We start from the raw sequence: 13,382 nt of genomic DNA on the forward strand, positions 1-13,382 counted from the left end.
TATATATAGCGTGGCCAGGCTCCCACATTAAATAATATATAGAGCGGCCAGGCTCCCACATTAAATAATATAGAGCATGGTCAGGTACCCACAATAAATAATGTATAGCATAATCAGGCTCCCACATTACATAATATATAGTGTGGATAGGCTCCAACATTATATATTATATAACGTGGTGAAACTACCACAGTAAATCAAATATAGCGTGGTCAGGCATTAAATAACATAAAGGTGGTCAGGTACCCACATTAAATAATGTATAGCAATATCAGGCTCCCACATTAAATGATATATAGCGTGGTCAGGAACCCACATTAAATAAATAATATATAGCTTGGTCAGGTAACCACATTAAATAATATAAAGCGTGGTCAGGTTCCCACAATAAATAATATATAGTTTGGTCAGGCTGCCACATTAAAAAATATATAGCGTGGTCAGGCTCCCACATTAAATAATATAAAGGTGGTCAGGTATCCACATCATAAATAATATAGAGAGTGTGGTCAGGCTCCCACATTACATGTATGAGGAGGTTGAGCACCCATTTGTAATTTTAATGGTGGTTCAGCAATGTATATGGTAACACTTCCCCCCTCCATATCCAAACTGCTCTCCCGCTAGGGATCTCTCTTTGACTAACAGAGATCCCTGGGTATGTGTTTATGTCCCAGTAATTATCCTGTTTTACATCTGCCCCATTTCCTCCATTTTAGGGGAAGGTAGTGGAGTCTCAGCAATAATGCTGTACTCTGTTAGCAGACAGGAACCCCCTTTACCAGGATGGGGTCTAACAATGAAAGCAGTGGGGGACATGGATGGGAACACACACGAGTTTGGGTACAATAATTTCCTAATTCTTCAGAAGGTGGAAGGGGTGGGGGTGGCGCGGCCCCCGGCACAGGAAGGATGTGCTTTGTCCCAGTCTGCTGACCCAGATCAAGCTGACCTTCTGCCCTCACCAAACACCCAGAAGAGCTCCACAGACAGGGGGCATCTGACCCTGTCCAAATAGGACAAAATAAGTCCAGAAACACCTCTAAACCGGCACATGGAATTTAACACATGAAGCCAAATGTACACGCCATTCAGCTGCGTATTATTGTAAATATAAATTCTACCAAGAGACCAGAATGAATGCTCGTCATCAGTCTATACAACGTACCATCAGTCTATACATCCTACCGTTAGCCTATATGTGCCCACTATCAGTCTATACAACGTACCATCAGTCTATACAATGTACCATCAGTCTATACATCCTACCGTTAGCCTATATGTGCCCACTATCAGTCTATACAACGTACCTTCGGTCTATACATCCTACCATCAGTCTAATAATCACACTATCTATAAATCATACTACCATGAGCCTATTTATGACCACCATCAGTCTATACATCGTACCATGTATCTATATATGCTCACCATTTGTCTATACATCCTATCACCAGTCTATATAACAGTCCATGAGTCTGCATAAGCCGGCCATCATTCTATACATCCTACTATTGGTCTATACGTATTATCATGAGCTTATATATGTTGATCATCAGTCTATACATCCTACCATGGACCTATATATGCTCACCATCAATCTATACAAGCCCATCATCAGTCTCAAATTCAACCATCGGTCTATACGTATTACAATCAGACTACAGATCAACCATCAGTCTGTACAAGACCATCATCAGTCTCACATCCTACCATTAGACTATAAATATAAACATCAGTCTATAAATCCTTACATCAGTCTATGCACATCCACCGTGATACTATACATCCTAACATCAACCTTTTACACCCTACCATCAGTCTATACATCCTACCATCAATCTATACATTATATCACCAGTCTATACTTCCCACGACCAATCTAAACATTATATCACCAGTCTATATTTCCTACCATGAGCCTATATATGCTCTCCATCAGTCTATACATCCTACCATCAATCTATACATTATACCACCAGTATATAGATCCTACCATCAGTCTATACGTATTACCACCAGTCTATAATTTGTACAATCAGTCTATACATTATACCATCAGTCTATACATTATACCATCAGTCTATACAAATTACCACCAGTCTATGGATCCTACCATCAGTCTATACATTATACCCCTAGTCCATAGATCCTACCACCAGTCTATACATTATACCATCAGTCTATACGAATTACCACCAGTATATAGATCCTACCATCAGTCTATACGTATTACCACCAGTCTATAGATTCTACAATCAGTTTATACATTATACCATCAGTCTATACGAATTACTACCAGTCTATAGATCCTACCATCAGTCTATACATTATACCACCAGTCTATACATTATACCACCAGTCCATAGATCCTACCACCAGTCTATACATTATACCATCAGTCTATACGAATTACCACCAGTATATAGATCCTACCATCAGTCTATACGTATTACCACCAGTCTATAGATTCTACAATCAGTTTATACATTATACCATCAGTCTATACGAATTACCACCAGTCTATAGATCCTACCATCAGTCTATACATTATACCACCAGTCTATACATTATACCACCAGTCCATAGATCCTACCACCAGTCTATACATTATACCATCAGTCTATACGAATTACCACCAGTATATAGATCCTACCATCAGTCTATACGTATTACCACCAGTCTATAGATTCTACAATCAGTTTATACATTATACCATCAGTCTATACGAATTACCACCAGTCTATAGATCCTACCATCAGTCTATACATTATACCCCTAGTCCATAGATCCTACCACCAGTCTATACATTATACCACCAGTCCATAGATCCTACCACTAGTCTATTCATTATACCACCAGTCCATAGATCCTCCCACCTATCTATAAATGTAAAGCATGATTATATACTTTGTATAATTTATCTATACATCCGACCATCTATCTATGCAGCCTACTATAAGTCTATACATCCTACCATTTATGTATACATCCTACCATCGATTTAGAGAGAGCCATACACAGGAAACTTACAGGGTGTATGATGGGGTTAACCAAGTCCATCCAAATTCCCCCCCAAAATGTTCTTCCTGTTTCCTTGGCACCTGCAGATCTGGAGGAATAAAACAGTGTGAGATGAGTGGGATGCAGAGCCAAACTGTGCCCACAGTCCTGTCCCTACTGCCCCTACATCTTCTAGAGGAGAGGGTGGGGGGTGTAAGTAAGAGGGGAGGGGGCATCACCGATTCACAATCTGATTTATACCTATTCATTCCTTCTTTCAACAGACACCAATCCTGCAGCATCAGGGGGTGAGGGTGGGAAGGGGGAGGGGTGGCTAGATGGGGGGGATCAAAGCCCTCCCCACGCCCCCAATCTTAAACCCTCACAAAGAATGCAGATCCCAGTCTAGTCATTAGAGAATCTGAATACTCATTCAGGGACCTCCCAGCCCACAGCATTCAGAATGCAAAGAGTTAATACTGCAACATGTAGTCCTTAACCAATTGCTACCAAATGGGGGAAACTCAGACCCTTTTAGGTAAGAAGGGGTAAAGTGTTTCTGATGTGTGAATTGTGTACACTGGGAGTGCTGAGAGCAGAGTAAGTAATTCAGTTTAGAGAGAAAAATATTGGGACTAAGCACACATTAAGATGTCTATGTGTGTGTGTATAGAACTGATTTGTGTGTATACGGCTCTAAGTGTTTGGATTGATGTGTGTATGTAAGTGTGTTTATATTGCTGTGTATATGTGAGTGTCTGAATTACTGTGTGTGTTTGAATAGCTTTGTGTATGTGTGGTTGTGTGTTTGAATTGTTGTTCGTGTGTGTGTGTGTGTGTTTGAATTGCCGTGCGTGAGTGTGTGTTTGAATTGTTGTGAACTGCTGAATGTGTGTGTCTTTGAATTGCTGTGTGAGTGTTTGCATGTGTTTGAATTGCCATTTGTGTGTTCGTAGGGTTGTGTGTGTTTATATTGTAGTGTGTGTGTATGGATTGCTCTGTGTGTATATGAGTTTACAATTGCTTTGTGTAAGTGCGTGTGTTTGATTTGTTATGTGAGTGTGTCTGAATTGTTATGTGTATGTGTTTTAATTGCTGTGTAAGTGTGTAAAAGTGCATTTGAATTGCTTTGTATATGTGTTTGGATTGCTGTGTGTGTATATTAGTTTTTAATTGACTGTGTGTATGGGTTTACATTGCTGTGTGTGTGTGTGTGTGTGTGTGTTTGAATTGCTGTGTGTGTGTCTGTTTGAATTGCTGTGTGCTTGTGTATGTGATTGTGTATGTTTAGTTGTATATAAGGGAATGTGTACGTACTGGTATGTTAAAGGAGAACATGTTCTGTAAGGATGCGGGTCTGTATACGTGTGTGTGTGTGACATATAGTGTGAGAGTGTGTGCATCATTAGTTGTGTGCTGTTAGAGAAGAGGTTTATGTCATTTTGATACAGAAAGTAGGAAGTGCGTGATATAAATGGTTCAATGGTTCAAACGAGGTGGCGCTTTCCTCACGCCTGATTAACAGATTGTACCTGGACGAGGTGCGCAGTTCCTCCCATAGAAAACAAGTATATTCCGTCCATTAAACTTGTACAGACATGGATCTTACTGGATGCAATTGAGGTATTCGCCTGATTTGCTTGGGGAATATACTTAGATGCTGTACTTCATCTGGAGAACGTTGGAATCAACACCCGAACTGCGAGCTATAATCACAGTTCCGGAGGAAACAGACGAACGGTTACCTGCAATACCAGCGTTTGTTACACCCTGCAATACACAGCACTGCACACAATACATACCCTGTAATACACAGCACAGCGCACAATGCATTCCTGTCCCAGTGTAGTAACAGAGCTCAATGTGATACCTGTCCCAGTGTAGTAACAGAGCTCAATGTGATACCTGTCCCAGTGTAGTAGCGGAAACCCAAGATAATACCTGCCCCAGTGTAGTAACGGAACTTAATGTGGTATCTGTGCCAGTGTAATAACGGAACCCAATGTGATACTTGTCCCAGTGGAGTAACAGAACCCAATGTGATACCTGTCCCAGTGTAGTAACAGAACCTAATGTGATTCCCTGTCCCAGTGTAGTAACGGAACCCAATGTGATACTTGTCCCAGTGTAGTAACAGAACCCAATGTAATACCTGTCCCAGTGTAGTAACGGAACCCAATGTGATACTTGTCCCAGTGTAGTAACGGAACCCAATGCAATAATTGTCTTTGTGCAAAAACTACCAAGTGTTGCAAGAACGATGCCCCCACCTGTCTGCGTCTTGTTTGACTAACCCTCCATTCTCTTCCCTCACTTTGTGTCTCATTTTATCCTGTTTGTGTGCATTTTTGAATCAGGCCTTTGATTGCCCTTTCACTGGCTTTCCATGCAGCTCCTGCCCACTCTCCCAGCTCTGTGTCCCCACTCTGCCCTTGGCCTCACATTCTGCTCCATTCGATGGGGTTCAGGAAAGGTGTCATTTTGTAAAGAGCTAGCGGGTGAGGACTCTCAGTGGTGTACAGCTCCAAAAGCAGGATTGTTAGAGCTACACCATCCAGGGGGTCTGACAGGCCAGCCCTTCATAGTGCGAGAGAGAGCTTGATCTCAATAGAAGAGGCCCCCTCTCACACAGTGACAAAAACCACGATGGTAACAAGCTGTGAATACCTCTCTGCTCTATAAGCTTTCCTTCTTACAGAACCCAAACAATCCCCCCCCCCTGCTTGCTGTACCCCCCCCCCCCATCATCAGCCCCAGGAAGCCCTTTGCACTGTGTCCCATTGTAAGACAACTTGTAGCTGTGAATTGTTTATAAGAAGTCACTGTGACGAACTGAGCCTTGTCACGTGTTCTTGGAGGGGCCTGCTGGAGAGCCTCTTACCAAAAGACTATGGGCCCTTTAAAAATCCATGTTAACAGACTTGGTTCGTGGGATTTTCTATTTGGTTCAGGAACCGAACAGCCGCACAAACCGGAGACCATCCTGGAGCTTGTTAGCCTAATTGCTACTTTGTAACAATTTCCACCGCAGTGTTCTAAGTGTTCAACTGGGTGGCCGCAATTCCTATGGACGACCACAATGTGGCGGCCTTGTTCCTGCGAAAGCAGGCAGCGGTGTTTGGGCATGAATCTCATGGAACTGAAAACGGACAAAGAAACTCCTGAACACCGCTGGACTTCCAGCATCGCCTGCATTCGGTTCTACAACACTTAGAAAAGCGTTGTTAGGTGGAAACATTCCCACGAACAAGACTATTGACTCGGTTCGGTAGTTTGTTCGTTTTTTTACTACCGAACTAGACCGACCGCAAGCCCTGATTCTCTGGAACTGTTTTGGGCATGGGACCATGCGGGCGGTTGGTCAAATTATGACTTTGAGGAAATTCCTGAACCCCTGAACTGATCTGGGTGATATTTGGATATGTTGGTCACCCTGATCAGGGCTATCAGGGGATTTTGTGTGTTTTAAGGTATTTTGGGTGTTTTGTAAAAATGTGTGTTTTCTGTCCCTCGAGATAATTGAGTTTAATACAGTGCTGACTCAATTATCTCCCAGGCATAGTGTCCTGGACCTGAGAGCCAATGTAATAGTGTATATGTTTTTACTGTGGTCTACTCTCAGGTCCAAGGGGGAGTGCCCCTTGCATGGGGACATGCATATAAGGCCCGTTGTGGCTGCCATTAAAAAGATTTGTTTTACCCTTCATGAAGTCTAGGCTTATGTTTGGGGGATTGGAGAGCTATATTCACTCTGGGGATTACTATAATCACTATACTCCCTTGGATCACAATGATTGCTTTTGTAAGAGCAGCCTGCTTTGCTCTCTGGACTAGTCTACCCACTGGGAGCTGGATCCTGGTCTTGGGTGGGTGGGGGACAGCGAGACCCCAAACAAGCTGCAGCGGTTTGTGGGGTTTACGGTGGTTATGGTGACTGTTGCGGTGCTTATGGTACTCAAGGATTACTAAGAAGCAGCGATTGACGGAGGTACCCGGTCGGGGTGCCAGGCGGTCTGTCACAGTCACTTTACAGATACAATGTAGATCCTATCCAAAGTTGAAATCCATTCTTTGGTATTTACTGAATGTGAGTTCCATCTCTGCAATGCAGAACCAAGGGAGGGGAGCATGATGTGGTGCTCTGGGCATCTGATAGACAGTAATAGTAATGCGATGGGGCAATAATGAGAGGGGGCAGTAATAGAGGTAGTAATGGGATGGGGCAATGATGGGGCTCTGGTCGGTGATGGGGTGCTTGGTGGTGATTGGGCACTGGGCAGTGATGGGGTACTGGGCAGTGGTGGGTTGTAGGTCCTGGGCACTGGTGGGTGCTGAGCAATGATGGGGAGCTGGCAGTGATAGGGTTCTGGGCAGTGGTGGGTGCTTGGTGGTGATTGGGTGCCGGGTAGTGATGGGGTCCTGGGCAGTGGTGGGTTGTAGGTCCTGGGCAGTGGTGGGTGCTGAGCAATGATGGGGAGCTGGCAGTGATAGGGTTCTGGGCAGTGGTGGGTGCTTGGTGGTGATGTGGTGGTGTTCAGTGATGGCGTACTAGGCAGTGGTGGATCTTGGGCAGTGATGGGGTGCTGGGCAGTGATCGGGAGCTGGGCCTTCTTTTGGATCAACAGCAAAAAACAAATGTGAGGAAGGCTAAACTTGATGGACGCAAGTCTCTTTTCAGCTATGTAACTATGTAACTGCCCAGTGTCCCATCACATCACTGCCCAGTGCCCCATCACATCACTGCCCAGCACCCTGTCATATCACTACCCAGTACCTCATCACTGCCCATCACCCCATCACATCACTACCCAGTACCTCAACACTACCCAGCACCCCATCACATCACTGCCCAGTGCCGCATCACATCACTACCCAGCACCCCGTCACTGCCCAGCACCCTGTCATATCACTACCCAGTACCTCATCACTGAACTGCACCCCATCACATCACTGCCCAGTGCCCCATCACATCACTACCCAGCACCCCGTCAATGCCCAGCACCCTGTCATATCACTACCCAGTACCTCATCACTGAACTGCACCCCATCACATCACTGCCCAGTGCCCCATCACATCACTGCCCAGTACCCCATCACATCACTGCCCAGTACCCCATCACCACCCAGTGCTCCAACACATCACTGCCCAGCACCCCATCACATCACTGCCCAGTGCCCCATACATCACTGCCCAGCACCCCATCAGTGCCCAGGGCCCCATCACATCACTGCCCAGCACCCCATCTCAACACTGCCCAGCACCCCATCACTGCCCAGTGCCCCATCACATCACTACCCAGCACCCCGTCACTGCCCAGCACCCTGTCAAATCACTACCCAGTACCTCATCACTGCCCTGCACCCCATCACATCACTGCCCAGTACCCCGTCACTGCCCAGCACCCTGTAATATCACTACCCAGCACCTCATCACTGCCCTACACCCCATCACATCACTGCCCAGTGCCCCATACATCACTGCCCAGCACCCCATCACTGCCCAGCACCCCATCACATCACTGCCCAGTACCCCATACATCACTGCTCAGCACCCCATCACTGCCCAGTGCCCCATCACATCACTGCCCAGCACCCCATCATTGCCCAGGGCCCAGTCACATCACTGCCCAGCACCCCATCACAACACTGCCCAGCACTCCATCAGTGCCCTATCACATCACTGCCCAGCACCCAATCACTGTCCAGTGCCCCATCACTGCTCAGCACCCCATCACTGCCCAGCACCCCATCATATCACTGCCCAGAGCCTCCAACACATCACTGCCCAGCACCCCATCAGTGCCCAGGGCCCCATCACATCACTGCCCAGCACCCCATCAGTGCCCCATCACATCACTGTCCAGTGCCCCATCACACCCCATCCCATCCCATCGCACCCCATCACCGCCCAGTACCCCATCACATCACTGCCCAGCACCCCATCATTGCCCAGCACCCCATCATATCACTGCCCAGAGCCTCCATCACATCACTGCCCAGCACCCTATCACTGCCCAGCACAGCATCATATCACTGCCCAGAGCCTCCATCACATCACTGCCCAGTACCCCATCACAGCACTGCCCAATTACTGCCCAGCGCCCCATCAAATTACTGCCCATCATCCCATCACATCACATATGGTACATAGTATATTGGTTTGGAGTTTGGTATGTAGTATCTTGGTTTGGAGATATGACACATGGTATCTTGGTTTGCAGTTATGGTACGTAGTATCTTGGTTTGGAGATATGACACATGGTATCTTGGTTTGCAGATATGGTACGTAGTATCTTGGTTTGGAGATATGACACATGGTATCTTGGTTTGCAGATATGGTACGTAGTATCTTGGTTTGGAGATATGACACATGGTATCTTGGTTTGCAGTTATGGTACGTAGTATCTTGGTTTGGAGATATGACACATGGTATCTTGGTTTGCAGTTATGGTACGTAGTATCTTGGTTTGGAGATATGACACATGGTATCTTGATTTGCAGTTATGGTACTTAGTATTTTGGTTTGGAGATATGACACATGGTATCTTGGTTTGCAGTTATGGTACTTAGTATCTTGGTTTGGAGATATGACACATGGTATCTTGGTTTGCAGTTATCGTACGTAGTATCTTGGTTTGGAGATATGACACATGGTATCTTGGTTTGCAGTTATGGTACGTAGTATCTTGGTTTGGAGATATAACACATGGTATCTTGGTTTGCAGTCATGGTACGTAGTATCTTGGTTTGCAGTTACAGTACATAGAATTTTGGTTTGGAGTTTGGTACATGGTATCTTGGTTGCGAGTTATGGTATGTGGTATCTTGGTTTGGAGTTTTATTACATAGTATCTTGGTTTGCAGTTACAGTACATAGTATATTGGTTTGGAGTTTGGTACGTAGTATACTGGTTTGGAGTTTGGTATGTAGTATATTGGTTTGGAGTTTGGTACGTAGTATATTGGATTGGAGTTTGGTACGTAGTATATTGGATTGGAGTTTGGTACGTAGTATATTGGATTGGAGTTTGGTACGTAGTATATTGGATTGGAGTTTGGTACGTAGTATATTGGATTGGAGTTTGGTACGTAGTATATTGGATTGGAGTTTGGTACGTAGTATACTGGTTTGGAGTTTGGTACGTATTATATTGGATTGGAGTTTGGTACGTAGTATATTGGTTTGGAGTTTGGTACGTAGTATATTGGATTGGAGTTTGGTACGTAGTATATTGGTTTGGAGTTTGGTACGTAGTATGTTGGATTGGAGTTTGGTACGTAGTATATTGGATTGGAGTTTGGTACGTAGTATGTTGGATTGGAGTTTGGTACGTAGTATATTGGATTGGAGTTTGGTACGTAGTATGTTGGATTGGAGTTTGGTACGTAGTATATTGGATTGGAGTTTGGTACGTAGTATATTGGTTTGGAGTTTGGTACGTAGTATATTGGATTGGAGTTTGGTACGTAGTATATTGGATTGGAGTTTGGTACGTAGTATATTGGATTGGAGTTTGGTACGTAGTATATTGGATTGGAGTTTGGTACGTAGTATATTGGTTTGGAGTTTGGTACGTAGTATATTGGTTTGGAGTTTGGTACGTAGTATATTGGATTGGAGTTTGGTACGTAGTATATTGGATTGGAGTTTGGTACGTAGTATATTGGTTTGGAGTTTGGTACGTAGTATATTGGATTGGAGTTTGGTACGTAGTATATTGGTTTGGAGTTTGGTACGTAGTATATTGGTTTGGAGTTTGGTACGTAGTATATTGGATTGGAGTTTGGTACGTAGTATATTGGATTGGAGTTTGGTACGTAGTATATTGGATTGGAGTTTGGTACGTAGTATATTGGATTGGAGTTTGGTACGTAGTATATTGGTTTGGAGTTTGGTACGTAGTATATTGGTTTGGAGTTTGGTACGTAGTATATTGGATTGGAGTTTGGTACGTAGTATATTGGATTGGAGTTTGGTACGTAGTATATTGGTTTGGAGTTTGGTACGTAGTATATTGGATTGGAGTTTGGTACGTAGTATATTGGTTTGGAGTTTGGTACGTAGTATATTGGATTGGACATATGATATGCAGTATCTTCAGTTAACCCTAATCCTCACTGCATCACCCTGATCCGAGTAGATCACATTAATCAAACACCGGGATCTATACTTCTACTGACCTCTTCATAGAATGCCATGGAGTTACTTGAATGAATATCTTCCACTGTAAACACAAATAATTTCCCCAGCAGGGGTAGCATGCTCACAGGTCTGTCATTTTCTAGCTACAATACTGATCCAAATTTTAAACAACCCTCACACCCTTATTGTAGGATTTTTACTGATTTAAAAATAAAAATAAAAATATAAAAAACTTTCCAGCATTTTTTTGCAAATCACAAGGTTCATTGTGGACCAAGAGTTGGCAGAAACGTAATTTAGGAAACATGTGCTGTCCATGACCCAAAATATCCTACTCTGCATGTGTAAATAGTTTCATTCATGAAAAGTCACATAAGAAACTATAGAGCAAAGCTAAAGACAATTACAGCTTTTAGCTTACTTGTCTTCCTCCCAGATGGCCGCTCTGATTAATCTGGATAATCTGTCAGGCAGACTGACCAAGGTACTTTAAAGATGTCCGAACCCTGCATCTAACCTCTTTTTATCTGGACACACATTCAATCTGTAACAGTGTATGATGAAATAGTCAGTGAAGGACACTACGCAATCTGCATTTTTTCCACCACGCTTCATTTGCCGTTAGCCAGGGTTCTACCTTTCTGGCTCCCACAACACTGGGCCATGTCAGCCGATTATTTCGTCATTTTATTCGGCTGTGTTTGGCGTGGATACGGAAAATCACAGGAAAGTTTGGATGTTTCCGACAAAAAAAAAAAATTCCTGATGCCGTGCTACATCTATACATTAATGGAAACTATTAGATAGATAGACAGACAGATAGACAGAGTTAGGGGAACACATAAAAATATAAATCATGAGGGTCGGCGCAACCGTTAGGCGAATTAGGCATTCGCCTAGGGTGCCGGCCTACAGGGGGCGCTCACCAGGATGTTTCCGGTGGGCTGCCCCTGTCCTGGGCCACAACGCTGGGCAAGCGGCTCTTGAGCCGTCCCCCCCGCCCCTCCCCCCAGCACAGGGTTGATGCTAAAGGGGCCCGAAGGTCGCGCCGCCGATAGGAGCCCAGCACAGGCGGGTCAGGAGGTGGGTGGCGAGGGAGGCTGTTCTTGCAGCTTCTCACTCCTCCCGCACGCGCCCTCTGTGATGCCAGTAGCCAGAATATGAAATCATTTGACCCCGGCATTCTAAACAGTGCGCTGGAGGAGTGAGGAGCTGCCCCACACTGGACAACAGGAATAGGAGAGGACCCACACCAGCTCTCGCCAAAGGTAGGGAGGCTGGGTGGCCCTCAAAAAACTTGATTGTGTGAGTCTGTGTGTCAGTGTGTATGTGTGTGTCTGTCAGTGTGTGAGTCTGTGTGTCAGTGTGTGTGTGTGTGTGTCTGTCAGTGTGTCAGTGTGTGTGTGTGTGTGTGTGCGTGAGTATGTATGTCAGTCAGTGAGTGTGTGTCTGTCAGTATGTGTGTGTCTGTGTGTCTGTCAGTATGTTATTATTATTATTATTTTAATTTTTATAGAGCGCCAGCAAATTCCATAGCGCTGTACAATGGGTATGTGTGTGTATCTGTCAGTAAGTGTGTGTGTCTGTCATGGACTGTGTGTGTGTGTATGTCAGTGTTACACAGTTAACTGTTGCCATACACAGCTATCTGTTGCCATACACAGTTATCTGTCACTATACACACAGCTTTCTGTCGTAATACACACAGCTATTTGTCACCATACACACATCTATCTGTCACCATGCACACAGCTATTTGTCACCGTCACCATATACACAGCTATCTGTCACCATACACACAGCTATCTGTCGCCTTATTCACAGCTATCTGTCGCCATACACAGCTATCTGTCACTGTGGGTAGGGTTACAGCCCATTATTTAACAAGTTATCAGGGCCAGGGCAGTCTATTGCTCAGCAATTAAAGCGTAAAAAGCACCGGCCTCACACCCAGCACCATGGACAGCTCCAGGCACTCAGTCCAATCTCCAATCTGTGTCTATTAATGAAGGACTTAAACTAGATCAGAGCGTGTCCCGGGGTCACCCAGACTGCAATGTTTACTAAATCTGTGTGCTTCCACCAATAACTATAACTCAGCTTTCACTGGGTGACACCATGCTACCTGTACACCAGAGGTAGAATTGGTGGCAATTTGGGATGGTTACGTTTAGTTAAGACTATTCACAGGGTTTTGTACAGTTGGTATTGGTAGGTTCGAGCTGGTTGGTGGCTC

Source organism: Pelobates fuscus, chromosome 6 (assembly GCF_036172605.1).
Source record: "Pelobates fuscus isolate aPelFus1 chromosome 6, aPelFus1.pri, whole genome shotgun sequence".
In the NCBI taxonomy this organism is placed as follows: domain Eukaryota; kingdom Metazoa; phylum Chordata; class Amphibia; order Anura; family Pelobatidae; genus Pelobates; species Pelobates fuscus.